This window comes from Podarcis bocagei (assembly GCF_964188305.1).
Source record: "Podarcis bocagei genome assembly, chromosome: 1".
Lineage (NCBI taxonomy): Eukaryota > Metazoa > Chordata > Lepidosauria > Squamata > Lacertidae > Podarcis > Podarcis bocagei.
This window is the reverse complement of record NC_138125.1, coordinates 70,541,502-70,557,313: the sequence shown is the minus strand read 5'-3', so window position 1 is coordinate 70,557,313 and position 15,812 is coordinate 70,541,502. Positions and strand designations below refer to the sequence as shown.

Below are 15,812 nucleotides of genomic sequence, written 5' to 3'. Positions count from 1 at the left end.
GAAGAAATATTTTATATGCCTGTTGTCTTTGTCCATGGAGTTTTCTTGGCAGGGATACTGGAGTGGCTTGCCAGTTCCTGCTCCAGGTGGATCACGTTTGGTCAAAACACTCCACTATAACTTGTCCATCTTGGGTGGCCCTGCATGGCATAGCTCATAGCTTCTCTGAGTTATTCAAGCCCCTTTGCCACGGCAAGGCAGTGATCCATGAAGGGGACAATCATTATAATCATAGTCTAATTCCTTTTTATACTAGCAAAATACTTTAAAATATTTTAAAAATTGCTTACTTATTGCTTACTTAATAATTTATGCCTACTCCCATGTCCAATCCCTTCCCTACCTTTTCAGGGTTGTTTTTTTAAAACAAACAAACATAATTTTACAAGTAAATACTGTATATTCTACTAATTACTCCCTTCACCCACTATTATATTATTCAGACTAAACAAGTATAGGCTCAACATATCACAGTGCCTGTGCCACAGACCAGCCCAAGTAAGTGGAGAGAACACACATTTTGTATCTATTTCATTCCTTCCACCTGTCTCCCTTTGGACTCAAATCCTCACTGTCATTGCCTTCTCTGTGATGATAGGTTTGTCCTAATAAGGTGTTCCGAAATGGCATTAGAAAAATGCATGAAAGAAAACAATTTCATGTAGCACATAGCATTTCAAGGACAGCAATCTGACATCTTGGTCACAAAGCCCTGTTGGAGTTGCACTATTGACAGATGTTCTGCACCTCCCTCTTTCAGATTTGCTAGATAATGATAATGGATATTACTCATATTCCAAACGACAATTTTATCTGAAATAGCTGTGACATGTGCTTTCATTCTGATGCATTGTGACCCTTTATCGGTTCACAGGATTCTTAGGATTAGTTATATAATCTTTCTATTGAGGCAGAGAGTACATGTTTGAAAGTTCCTTTTCCTCTGCTTGCTTCAGAAGTACAGAGTCTTTCATCCACCATGGATAAGACGGTAGTAGGTTGTGCTTTATACTGTACCCAGCCAATAATCTAGTTAAGCCAATACTGTTCTGACTAGCACAGTTATCTTGGGCTTTTCCAAGAGCTGATGGTCACAACGGTATCTGACTGGATTCACCAGGGTGCAAACATGAGTTTTCATACATTAAACTTATAGTTGGAAAACCGCTAAGCATCATTCTCATAAATGTATTCATACAGACCAATGCCTGCTAACTTCTATAATTTTGTCACATCAGCCATGAAAAGTATTACATCTAGATATTAATAGCCTCAATTACATTTTTGCCTTAGAGTTCAGTTTTAAGGACACTTGTCAAGCAATCAGTACCTTCATCCTGAAATTCTGTTTTCAATTTTGTGTGACTAATAAGCTTACCCTACTGCATTCTAAGATACTCATCAGGCTTGCTGGGCTGTATAAATTGTATAAATCGCTGATCAAATTCTGTAAAACATTCAGCTAAATGAAAATCCCTTACACTCTATTTTATTGCTACATATTTATTAACTCTAAGCCAAATTTATATCAGGAGAGAAAATGTAAGTTGCATGTAACTGGCCAACCAGTTGCTTTTGCTTTTCAAAATGCAGGTTCAAGTCATCACCATAAAGTAGGTAGTTGGGTGATGGGAGCACAAATTTAATTTACTCAGAGGCAGAAAGTGCAGATTCAAAGCTCTGCAAAATTGCAAGAGGCTTGAATAGTCTTGGCTCCTAATAACGCAAGTTGCTTGTTGGAGTAGCATGTAATTTGCTTTAAAAATGCAGAGAAAGGCTGAATGCAAATTGATAACTTGCTATAAGACTGTACATAAAGTATTTTATCCGCTTGAATTCTTCTTTTAAAAAAATCCCCTTCCTCTTGCTATTTTTGTTGTTGTTGCTGGAGAAATTGAAGGCGACTGTGGATGCCATGTTAGTGTGTGGTTAAGGTAGGACAAGGCACGTGCCTGTTTCATGACATGTAACTGTAGCTATGTGTTTTCCTACGTCAGTTGTCAGTTGATGCTGATCTCTGTTATCCAAGCTGAAGGCTTAGGGATGGGGAACCTGACCCTCTATATGTTGTTGGACTCCACTCCCATGTAACCCAGGCAGCATGGCCAATGACCAGAAAGATGGAAATTCGATTCCATCATTGTCCAGAGAGCCACAGCTTCCCCATCCCAAGATTAGTGAAATCTTCAAGCACATGGTGTACATTTTCTCTCTGTGTTTATTACGGTGGGGATTTGGGGTTAAAAAAATGAGACGCAGGTACTCAGAAAAAGGAAGTAATGGTCTTCTGTACTGGTGAGTGTCCAAATCCTATCATTGCAATACTATTCAGGCATTCAGATCCTGTGTCTGTTTCCGCCACTCAGTGGCAAAGCTGCATGCTCCAACACTGGGGGTGGAGAGCAGGCGGGGGCATGGCTGGTGCATGTCCTGGGGGTGTGGTGTGCCACCTGCAGGGGCTTGGCATGTGTCCTGGGGGCATTGCACACCGCCCGTGTCCCAGGGGCGTGGTGCACTGCCTGTGGGAGCCTGACGCACAACCCGGTGGGGGAGTGCACAGCGCGTGTCCGGGGGGTGGCTGCAATGGTACCTCCCTCCCCGATGGTGCCAAGGGCGGTGTGCTCCACCCCCTTTTCCTCTGCCAGTGCCTCCACTCCTTCTGTGGTGGGCTTGCATGTCTCCACCATTCACTTTTGTGTGCGAGGAGGGGGAGGTCTGACAATAAGAGACTTTCCCCAAGATGTCCAATCTTCCTGTGTAGAGTACTCTGCCCTCTTCAAACCTTTCCCTGAACGTATGGGAGGAAGGGCCAGTGGGGATGCCCAGCGGATGAGCCCCACACTCTGCTCAACACAGTGAATATGAGTGCATGAGTTGAATGCAACCTTTAATTAGTACTGTTTAATGCCACATTGAGTGGGCATTCTGCCTAGAAAATTAGGACATAAATTTTTAATACAAATATATAAGAAAATAAAATTTCATCATCAGCTAAAGTTATTTTGTGTTTTCATTGATTCCCATGAATAAATAGCATACTGCATTATCAACATTATCATCATTTAGTGACCCTTCTTTTTGCATTTTTTTACATACTACTACTGCACAGTAGGTAGAATATGCATGTCCTGCATTTTCAGTTTTGCCTTGTCCCTTGTTACATCTTGTCTGTCGCAATCATCACTCTTGACAGAACTACTTGTTGTGTTTGCCTTGTGTGGGCTTGTCTCTTGCTTTTTATTACCCCCTTGATGAAACATACAGAGCATCTCCTGACTGTGTTTGAAGGGCCTTTTAACTTCCGTGTACTGTTGCTTGACCAACACAAATTGATGGGTTTGCATAATGTTTGAAGCATGATCTGCCACCCTAATGCAGCTCTACAATTATATGATTCTTGGAAAACATGACCACAGGAGGACACACACCATGAAGGCAATGGGGCAATGCTCCTGAGATTCCAAATAAAAGAACACCACACTTTCAGGTGCAGGTGTACTTACTTTGATGAGGTAATTGCAGGGGGTTGTTTATTCCTCCACTTTTAGAAAAACTTAAAGTCATCACTCCAAGCAGCAGCTAGCCCACACTCTACAATCCCTTTCAGAATGTGGCCAGGATCTACCATCGTTCCCAGGGGCATCTGGGCCATAGTTTTAAAAGGAACTGCAGCTGGGTATGAGCACAGCAGAACCACCTGTGGTTTAGTAGCTTAGCTTTTCTACAAAAAAGAGGAAAACTTCCTCACCCACAAGATTTTACAATTTTTAGGGAATGGTTCCTACCAAGCCCAGGTGTGCTGAATTGCACACACACACACACACACACACACACACACACACACACCCCTCAGGTTACAGACACCTCGGGTTACAAACACTTCAGGTTACAGACTCTGCTAACCCGGAAGTAGTACCTTGGGTTGAGAACTTTACCTCAGGATGAGAACAGAAATCACGTGGCAGCAGCGGCAGGCCCCATTGGTTAAATTGGTACCTCAGGTTAAGAACAGTTTCAGGTTAAGAGGTAGGTAGATAGATAGGCTGAATGCTTTAGTTCAGCACTAGTTAACTTTTTTTTTTCCAGACCATGAAATTGTTGACGTCCGCATTACTATACTGACTTCTGTGCTCTTCAGAGAAAGTTGTTCTCCCACAGAGAATACTAATGTCCTAGGCTAAGCCTTAAGTTACTAGAGACTTCCCCAAATCAGCTGAAATGTCTAATCCACTTAGGACATATTCCAGGAGGCTGGAAAACAAACTGCTCTGGTGGTTCAATCTTGAACAATTCCATTATGTCTGCAGTTGGGAACCTGTTGTAATGTGGAGTCGGGTTTTGCTGAAGCTTGTTCATTCAGTACTTTGCCTTTGCTACTTCACCCCCCCCCCTTTGCTGGTTATATTCTGTACTCACTGTTGCTAAGATCCTTCAGACGTTTCCTGAGCTCCAGTGACAATCGGTAGTTATTGGGGGTTGCTTTAGTTTGCAGCATCATTAGTAACAGGAGTTGGATGCGACCACCTCAAATGTTGTTGCTAACATTACCAACACAAGTCTTGCCTATCTAAGTGCCTAATTAGTTCAACAAGGGCCACTTTCCTTATATCCCTCCCCAATCACTGAGGTCTTCAGGGGAGTGTCACTGTGAGTAGTCCCTCATGGCTCTGATGCATGGCTTGTCTCCACCAGTAGATGTGTGTTTAGTATTGTGGGCCCAACTCCTTCCCAGCGGAGGCCAGACAGGCCTCCCTCCCTACTAAACATCCAGCACCTACTGAACTCTCTTTTTAAAAATCCCAGCAGGCATTCTAATTGACGTTTGATTTTATAGTTTGAACTGATATTTATTTTTTGTATTGTATCTCTGAAGACTGCTTAGAGACGGTGGTTAAGCAAGATGTGATTGTTTAAATAAGTAAACAGCCTCATTGCCAATCTGTCCCCATCACTATCTCTGGACATGGTGTTAAGCCTTCCTACTGGGCTACTGTAGCTCTGTTTAATTAGGCACACACCTGTTAGCACACTACCTGTTGAGTCTGCAGTGTGCAATGGGACTTTAAAAAACCCAACCAACCTCATACACATACCTCCTAGATCACGGGTGTCAAACACAAGGCCCGCGGGCCAAATCCGGCCCGCCAGACCTCATCATGTGGCCCGTGTAGTCTGGTCTATATATATCTGCGAGGGAAGCTTGGGCTATGGCGCGCACAGGGCGCCTCGGGTCCCTTCTGCGCAGGCGCAGGCCTCCCCCTCCTCCAGCTACCTAGCCGAGACTTATTTGACACGGCGAGGGCGGGGTTGGATATGGGAGGCCGCTGCTGCTGCTTTCAACTTCTTTTCGGGCTCGCCGGCGTGAAATAAGTCCCGGCGGGAGCCCAGCGCGCCTGCACAAGGTGGAGCGCAGAGAAGGGCAGAGCCGGCTTCGTGCGCATTGGAGAGAGGGAGACCGAGAGCGCGCCTGTGTTTCGGGAGCGCGCCCTGTGAATACTCAGGGCGGCGTGCTTTTGCTTTGCTTTTCTTTATTTCTTTCTTTAGGCGCGTTTCCGCGCTGCCCAATGAACAGCATCCTCTGCCTCTGGGGATTCGCGATTCAAAAGCAAATTTGATACGCAAGTGCATGTTTTGTAAATAACTTCAGGCGCGGCTTCCGCAGGGTGCGCATTGCAAAAATTTATATATGGGAAAAAAGCTGATAAGGAATTGGTTTATTTTTTAGGGTATTTACACATCATGCAATTTTTTCCTCAATGTTATTACAGGGTCCAGCCATCAGTTCCCGCCCTCCTCAAAGGTTTAGGGTAGGTAGCAAAGGGGGGAAAATCCAAACAAATGCTCGATTAAAATTTGGGGAATGAGAAAAATTAAAACCTGCACATTTTGTGTAACTTAAACACCAAGCCAAACAGGAAACAATTTTTATATTCATATATGTATTCAAATGAAATCAAGGTGTAGTGTTCCATGAGCCAGAAGCTCTGCATTACTTAATCCAGCTGTTAAAGGTGTCATGGGCTTTGAAGACACTCGAACTCGAACCAGCCCTTTGAGGGTGACCAAACTGATGATGCAGCCCGCCAATGAATTTGAGTTTGACACCCCTGTCCTAGATCATGACCATGTGCCCTTCTTTGGATATTCTCTCTCTCTATATATATAATCTGAAAAGTCGACTGGGCAGGCACATAGGTCTCCTGCTCACAGTCTTCCCTACTATGGTGAGATCTGTTGTATTTCTACTTAAATTATAGTCATTTACTTCTAAATTTACATTTATGCAATTAGCATATGTAAATTATAGTCAAATATTTCCATGGTGCATAAGTTGCCACCCTGTTTGAAACTTGTGTGAGAAGTTACTTCTGCCTTCTTTTGATCCTGTTTCCCCACAGAACCTGAAATTTCATTGGAGAAACTGAAATGCATTTCTGATGTCTGTGTATCATAAATAAATCCCCACGCATACTCATGCAAACACTCATGCAAGTATACACACATTAAAAAATTGCTTGGATGTTACTGGCCATACTAAATGGCAAACCTTGATATATGCGGTTTTTCTCTATTTCTCTCTAGGCTGGTGGTTAGGGTTTCCAGGGATATTTCTGCAGAATGAAAGTAAACAGTACTAGCTTTAGAATGCCTTGAATCATTAAAACCATCTCTCATATCTTTTCTCCAAAATCCTGTTTCAGAAATTGATGGCGTAGGTTCAGAAGCACTTACTGATCTATGAACAAGAAGAACAGGTTGACTTCTAAGGTGTCACATTTCTGAATCTGTCTTATCTTATATTTACTTGCTCCTTTTCAGCAGGAGAAAAGTCTTCAATTTTTTTGCACCCCACTACCTATTATAATAATAATAATAATAATAATAATTTATTATTTATACCCCGCCCATCTGGCTGGGCCTCCCCAGCCACTCTGGGCGGCTTCCATAAAAACCAAAAATACAATAAAATCACACGTTAAAAACTTCCCTGAACAGGGCTGCCTTAAGATGTCTCCTGAATGTCAGATAGTTGTTTATCACTTTGACATCTGCTGGAAGGGCGTTCCACAGGGCGGGCGCCACTACCGAGAAGGCCCTCTGCCTGGTTCCCTGTAGCTTTGCTTCTCGCAATGAGGGAACCGCCAGAAGGCCCTCGGCGCTGGACCTCAGCGTCCGGGCAGAATGATGGGGGTGGAGACGCTCCTTCAGGTATACTGGACCGAGGCCGTTTATCATTATTATCATTGGATAACTTTGATATGCCTTGGCAGGTTAGCAGTATCACAGTTTACTTTGAGAGACATGCCCGCCTATTTGCCGGTCATATACTGAAAATCTTATAGCACTTCTATTCAGAAAACACTTTTATGTGTGGGGTGGAACCCATGAAACCAGCATGGATTGCATTTATTTATGGCCCAGGCAGGCACATTATGTGACCCATGAGGGCAACAAAATAACCAGACTGTACAATGGTGATGGGATAAAATCAAGTCAAATATTTACTGACAGCCGCAGGCAGGGAAAGGGTTGGCATGGCATTGGGTCTCGTGATCAGATCATCATTCCACAAGCCCCATGTTGATGGAATGGATCCGCTGGGTTTGGATCACTCCAAACCTATTCCGTGTGAGTCGGCCAGTGTTGAACCTTGTCGTGGTGCAAGCCAAGCAAGCAAGGTCTCATTGGGGGACCAGGGTTCAGATTCCAACCAGGCAGATACCGAACCCACGCTTGGGTTTGCCGCGATCAATCCTCCCCTTAGGCCCCTTATAGGCCCCTATACTGTATTAATCCTGACCAATGTCATTTCCACCCTCATACAATGTTCTTCTATTTAACAGAGGAAAGCCATAATTTCACGGAGAGAAAGGAGAAAAAACCAAGTGCCAATCAGGTTGGGGGGGGGGGTGTCATTTCTAGCCCTGTCAACCAGTGACCAAAATTGCTCAGTGAAGGATCTAATCCGAGGCTGGGCAGGCGGGAAGCTCTCAGATCAAAATGGCTGTGAGCTCCAGGTTAAGCAGTCTTATATAGGCTTTTCCCTCCCCTCGTCAGCAAGGGCTCATTAGACAGCTTTTTTCCTGTGGGCCCATCACACAGGGAAGATATTGGGCAAAGCCTTGCCCAGGATTTTGCTGTAATCTATGGGCCATAGTGCCACTGGGCAAAAGTATCCCATACTTATTGGGCATGGAATGGGGGCTTTTCAGCTTTTTTACTCAGCTTTTCAGCGAAAGGGCTCTCAGAGCTGCTCACATTAATTTAAAAAACAAACAAACAATAATACAGACTATACCAGGCATCCCCAACCTGCGGCCCTCCAGATGCTTTGGCCTACAACTCCCATGATCCCTAGCTAACAGGACCAGTGGTCAGGGATGATGGGAATTGTAGTCCAAAACACTACAAGCCGAAGGTTGGGGATGCCTGGACTATACTATAAAATGATCTGAGCAGCACACCAATATTAAACCAAATTAAAAGGCCTCTGTTCATACATATACTGACTTATTAAACAAAGATTTGTTTGTGTTTAGCATTATGTGCAAACCAAGCTATAATGTGGTAAACTACCCCAAATCTGTGACTCCTGTCTTCCTGGTTCTATGCATTTCTGGCCCTTCTTTACACAATCTTGATGTAGCAAAAGTTTCTGGCTATCAGCAATGAACCTGTTATTGTGTTTTGTTGGGGGGCAGAAATCAGCTGGAAGTTCATTGGCTGAGGATAGCCCACAAAACAATTTTATTCCTAGCATCCAATACCTCTACCAAATTTTAATTAAAGATTTGGCACCAATTTTGTCTGTGGTTTCATTGGCAAGGAAAGAAAATGTAGTTGTTTCCAAAAGCTGGATGAGAGAGACAGATTCCACAGCTTCATGTTGTATTTTTCTTTTGGTTTTATATGCAGTACCCTGCTGGCAGCTGCTTAAAAAAGCAATGAGGCACTGTGCTCATTTGATTCCAGGGCTGTCTCGTGTACTTTTTGTGCCTTCTACAAAGCTTCACTGCTGTTATTTGGTTATCGTATGTTGAAATCCTATGCACTATCTTTTGCTGTATATTTTTGTTTTGTCTTCAAAAAGTGTATAGATTTTAAGGAAAAATGGGATGTTAGTTTCAGAAAGGCAGAGCCTGTGTGCGTTGTGCATGCATGCGTACTATGTGGGGAAGACCCAGAAGCACGGTAGGTTTAAGTCCACATGTTCTTTTTCCATATTGATAACATTTCATTTGGTTCTGAGACCTGGCTGTTTCTCAGATCTCTCTGTTGTGACTGGAGCTGCCATACCCACACAAACCGCCCATGATTTCGGCCCAGAGGTTTCTCTCTGTCTTCACCGCCAATGGGCTCCATGCCCTCTCCTGTGCTGCTGCTTGAACAGAGGTGAAAGTAGACTTTCTTTCACCCAGGTCAAAGACCCGGTTTAGCACACCAACCCACGTGCGTTTGCAGACACGAACACACACAGGCTGAGAGCTTCAATGGCACTCCTGAAGGTTTCACCCAGGGCAAAAAAAATGGCTAGCCCCCATAAGTATAGGACTGGCTTGAAGCACCCAGGGGGGAGCACTGGGCTCTGTTTCGTGTGTCGATCCTGACATTCAGTACAGCTCCTCTTCTTTACTTTGCCTCTTCTTCTCTCCACTCTTCTGTCTTTGCTCTTCTTCTCGCTCCTGGGCCAACTGCACTAAAGAATTCCACAGTGCGGTTGGCCTTTAAAAGTGTTGCTGCCTGGCCTGGCCAGCCAGCAATGTTCCGCCCTGGCAGTGCCACTAACTGGACGGCCTCAGTGGGCACTTTTGGTGGGAATCCATGCCCAGCCCCAGGGCATGGTGAATTCCCTGCAACAGCCAGTGTGTGCAGCAAGAGGAAAGAGGCTGGAGCATGAGGGGCTGCAAACATCGCCCCCGGGAAGGCAGTGAGCGGCCATTCCTGCACAACATGCATATCATACACGTCACATTTCCTGAGGGCTCCTAGTCTCTGTCTCTTTTCACCAGGCCCTGCCGAGGTGCTAGAATGTTTTATTACAGGATCTTGTATTATATTTGTAAAATGTAAATGAGCCTTTGTCACGAAATGATCACAGGGCAGCTCACAACAGAGAATGAAACTACAGGCATGTAAGTATAACATGTATTTTTCTAAAACGTATAATTGCTTTAAAACTGCTGGTTTTGTTTAGATGTTAACTTCCTTTTAATGTTTGCTTTTATCAATATTTTAAATGAATATTTTAGATTGTCCTTAGAGGTCTTCTGTGGAGTAAGCAGTATACACATTTTGTTAAATCAGAGGCGGATTTAGGGGAGCACGACCAGTTTGGTCGAACTGGGTGTTGAGCCTCAGGGATGCTGCAAGGATGCTACAACTATCATTTAGAATGGAGTGTGATAGGTGGGAGGCACTGAATTTTAGCATCACAGAGGGTGTTGCTGAAATTTGAGATGCCAAGGCTAATCAGTCAATAACGTTAATACATCAAACTACTTAGAAAATATTGTAGTTAAGCACTAAAGTGGTACCTCAGGTTACAAACACTTTGGGTTACAGACTCCGCTAACCTGGTAGTAGTACCTTGGGTTAAGAACTTTACCTCAGGATGAGAAGAGAAATCGCACGGCAGCAGCGGGAGGCCCCATTAGCTAAAGTGGTACCTCAGGTTAAGAATTGTTTCAGGTTAAGAACGAAATTAAGTTCGTAACCAGGAGTACCACCGTATATAAATGGCTTAAATAAAAACAAACAATTAAATAAATTGTTTTTTAAAATGAACAAGATTCACAAATCATAGGCAATCCTTTCTCCTCAGAAACCATTCAGGGTTACATTCTATGGGAGAAATAAGACAGTAATGGACATTTTATGTGTTTGGTGCATTTTATTTATTGATAATAGTTACATCTCATTTGCATCTTATTCTCTCTCACACACAAAGTGACAAATCACCTAGTTGAGAAATATACCTTTCCCCTGTTTTGAGAGGCATCTTTTTAAAAATCCTAGGTGCTGAGCTCTGTTTGAACATTCTTGGTGCCTTGTGTGTGGGCTGGGAATTTGGGGCCCGTGTGGCAGAGCCTGAGGTATTCATTAAATTTTTTATTGTTCTGAACAGTGACAAGCATCTTTCTTAGAGATTTTGTACATGTTTAAAAGATACACTGTGGGGTTAAAAAAGCAATCTCTTCTGTAAAGCAATCTCATACTTACCCGTTTATAAAAAGCTGTGGACAAAGCTGGAATTGAGTTTATTACGAACAAAAGCAGTTTCAAAACAGTTGTTATGACAACCATCTGAGTCACATCATTAGACTCACTTTTTGCTGTGCCGGCTGGGCTGCTGCCATCACCACCCTCTCGCCTCAAAATATATATTTTAGGTTTTTAAAATTTACATATAGATTCGTACATGAAAAACAACAACAACAACAACAATGGCTTTGGAACCCTTCATAAAAGGATGTTAAGCACTTTATATTCATTATTTCATTTATTTTAACAATTCTCTTGCAAGGAACTCATTTCAACCAGGAGTGAGTTTCTCAGGCTCCTGAAGAAAATCCCCTCACAGAAGCAAGTTCCCACTGGGTGCTGGAAGAGGAAGAAAAGCTATACCACCTTTGCAATTTCAGCACCAGGGATAGTGTGCTCTTGGGCACAAGAATTTTGCTCTATCATAACCTGTATCCATAAAAGGGGGGGGGGGGTATTTATTTATAGGGTTGTCTCTTTTCCTGACATGACTTTTATGTAAGGCAGAGTGAAAATGGCATCTCAAAAATTTCTCTATTTCTGAAGGGCAAAGTAGGGGAGCACTGGGCTGGATGTATTCTTGAGGGAGAATGTGAAATTCTCTTAACATTTCTCTGCAGGGAGAATGTGCCTCTTTTCTTTTCTTTTTTTCTTTTCTAAAAAGCAGCAACCAAACCCTGTGTCTTAGATGTGTGACAGAGTCCTGCAATTATGGGGAAGACTGTTATTTTTTCCATTAAAATGAATCTTATGATTAAGCTAAAATACTTATCAGTGTAACAAAATAGCCTCGTGGTATCTGTGGTATCTCATTAACTGAGATCCCTTTCTGCCTATGTAATGGAGAAGAATGCCTCAGTTTCTGTCAAGCCTGCTGTGAGCATCCATTTAAATGACCACTCGCCAAATACTTTACATCAAACAAAGTGTACACATTCATATTAGAAGCAGTTGAATCTGTCTGCTTCTTAATGGCAATGAACTATCATTGAAACATGTCTGTCTGGAGAGAAAAAAACCCTATCCCCCTACTTTTTTGTTCTGATTGTGAGAGAACATGGAGATACCGTCAGAATTTGTATTATCACATGAATGAGCCATGGATCTACTCCAGCTCTTCAAGCCTGCTCACTTTCTGTTGCAGCATTACAGCAAGTCTAACCATGTCTACTCAGAAGCAAACCCCATTGCAGCCATAGTTGTTAACAGAATTAAAATGCCAAAGGAAAGGTGGAGGGGACCATACAAGCTGGATGTTTTTCTGACAACTAAGGAAACTGCCTCTACTGTATGGCCTGAAGGTACATGATATTAGTTTCTTTAGCATATTTATATTCTGCCTTTCTTCCTCCATGGTATGTGCACTGAGTTCCCAGGTGGTCTGCCATGCAGCAGGGACAGAACAAACCCAGACCTCTATAACTTTTAGCAAGGTGGCTGCAGCGTATAACCTCAGACTTTACTGAAGCTAAGCAGCCTGAGTCTGGTCATTGCTTTCATGGGAGACCCCCTGGGACCCCCATGGATGTGGCCTTGAGTTTCAGGAAGACAGATAGGGTATACATGAATAAATATGATACTTAGTTGCTCTCAGATATTAAGCTGAATAAACTAAGCAGCAAGCAATGAAACCTGCAGTGCCAATGAAAGATACCCAGAAAAAAAAATCATTAAACTGTATTATTTCCAGATCACCTTTTAGCAGCAACAACAAAATGCCTGGAAATCAGAATTGTAGAAGTTTAAAGTGTTTTCAAAATAAAACAAATGATATGCCAGCATGCCTCCTTAGTAAAAATGACCAGTATTTGAACTAATGCAGAGAGACTTTTCTTAATTATAGCCTCAGCCTGTTGTCCGCACAATTGTTCAATTAGCTGTTATAGTTGTGCTTTGAAAAAAATAGATAATTCCATGTGACAGTCCTTTAATCTCTATATTCAAAACCTCCAGAAATTACAGCCCTCTATGGAATTGTTGTGGATACGTGTAGTTTTTGGGAGGGTGGTAAAACAAGATCACAGAGTTAAAAGCCTGGCACCAAGTTATTTTTTTACAAAATAATAGACCTTATTAAAGAATCATAAATACGTCAGAAATGAGAGCAGTAATAAATGGTTTGGGTTTGCAGAGTAGAGTTTCTGTTTCCTCTCTACTTTGAAGTTCCAAGGGAAAGTGCAGTGAGTTCAACACATACTGATGATGGTGATGATATTAATGATGATAATTGTGTGTTGCTAGACTTCCAGCTGAGAGTTTTGAGACAATGAAGCACTACAAACTTAAGAAGAGTTTGTAAGTAAACCATTTTTAACCTCCCAATTGTATGGCCTCTTTCTATGCTAAGGGAAGAGGGAAACTTTGGAAGCAATTTAGAAGGGGATATTTAAAAAGTCCAACAGCCTATGTTTTCAAACTTTACTTTGCTGCATTTTTTGTGAATTTAAATCTCTGCTAGGGAGTACTTGCCCTAAACCTGAATCTAGGCATCCAGGAATTCTTCTTTTTATACCTATAGCTTTTATTTCTACCAAAATTCCAACACCAACATGGCCAATTGGTGCCATGGAAAGATAGAACTTTTTTTATGTATGCCACAACAGCAGCAAGAATACTTATCGCAAAGTATTAGAAGACACAAGATCTACCCACCAGGGAAGAATGGCAGATGAAGCTGATGGACTACATGGAATTGGCGGAAATGACTGGCAGAATCCGAGACCAGGGAGAAGAGTTGGTGGAAGAAGATTGGAAAAAATTTAAAGTATATTTACAGAAATATTGCAAAATTAATGAATGTTAGAAGAATGCTGGAATGAAGCTATATGGCTTTAGCAGAAATGTAATAAAGAATTAAGTAACAACTGATTGATAATGGGCCAAAATGGAAAAAATTAAGGTTAGACCGTTAAGATAAATTATAGAACAAAAACTGAGAAAGATGGAAAGAATTTGCTGAAATAGCTAATTGAACTAGAATACAAAAAAGGGAGGTGTGAGGAGGTCGATGAAACAAGTAAATGAAAGGTAAAGATATGGAATATTGGATGTGTGTTTTAATGTTTTTGTTTCTTTTTGTTGTCTTGTATTGTTCTTCTATGTTTTTCTTTTTATGTATTGTAAGGTATGTTCTGTTAAATTTTCTATTGTTTTCTTTTTTTTCTTTTTTCTGTAATCTTTAAACTTCTAATAAATATCATTTAAAAAAACAAAAACAAAATTCCAACACCAAAAGTGAGGATCGGGCGTTGTACTGGGTTGTATGTATATTCCTTCATTAGGCCTCATCTGCACTATACAGTATCATGCTACTTTAAACAGTCATGACTTCCCACCAAAGAATCCTGGGAACTAAAGTTTGTCAGGGGTGCTGAGAGTCACTAGGAGATCCCTATTCCTCTCACAGAGCTATAGTTTACAGAGTGGTTTAACAATCAAGCCCTCTTTCCAGGGAACACTCTCTCTGGGTGGATATCAGGTATTATTATTTATTATTGAGTTCATATACTGCCCTATACCCAGAGGTCTCAGCGGTTCACAGATAAAGTGCTGTTTCAGTGGTAAAGCCCATCTTGGGAACTCTCTCCCACCGCAGGTGGTGCTGATGGTTTTCACTTCTATTGCTTCACTTGTTACTGTAATTTGAATGTTTTACTGTTTTATATATATTATTTAACTGTTGTTAGCTATTTTGGAGGGTTTTATTTTATTAGTTATTTTTAATGTAAACAATTAAATGACTGTACCCCTATTCTATTTCCTTTCCTTGATAAAGCTTCTCGTGAACTCCCTCCCCTGTGCGACCTCTCATTTCCCTCTCATTTCCGCAGTCATTGACATGGAAATGAAAGGTAAATCTTTACCTCTTTGGAGGTTTCTGTACATACATGAAGGGTCAGTGCTCAGAAAACAGCTTTAAAACGATGTAGTTGTTGTGAGCAATATGTGGCTATAGCCCTAAGTAACGAAGCAGTTTTTCTTAAAGTTAACTTGTTTGTTCAAGTTCTTCATCCTTCCGTGTTACAGAAGTTCATTATTCAGTGAACCTATCCTGAGGGTGGCAGGCAGATCTTGAACAAGCAAAATAAGATTTTATTAGCTTCGGACAGCATCTTGGCACATGGATCTTGGGAAAAAGCTGAAATAAATGAGCTCAGTAGTGCTACCAATTATTCTCCTGAAGCACTCAGTAACTAGAAATCCTAAGGCAGTAATGAGCTAGCATACGACTCTCGGTGCCTGACTACCTGTGGTTTGACTTCCCTCAAACAGCTGGGCTACAAATTGAGTTCACTGCTCTCTGGTTGTGACTTTCCACAGGTTTGAAAAACAAACATATTATCGTAAATCATTTGCTCCTTGGTCAGCCATAGACAGCTGGTTCATTTCTAGGAATGGTCTAGATGCTGGCTTTTCTTATGGATTCCAGCTTCCCTCATGGCCTAGTTGCCTTAAAATAAATGGACTGGTATCTCTCAGTTTCATAAATGCTGCTGCTATGTTTATTCTCCAGTGAGGTCCCATTTTTAATTTTATTTATTCAGATAAAT

The 15,812-nt window shown here is 41.9% G+C and overlaps 1 long non-coding RNA gene across 3 annotated transcripts in view; it reads left to right on the top strand.

The window, feature by feature from the left end:
* The window catches only part of LOC308583926, a 67,000-nt gene that overhangs the window by 40,416 nt on the left and 10,772 nt on the right, over positions 1-15,812 (top strand). The window lies entirely within an intron of this gene.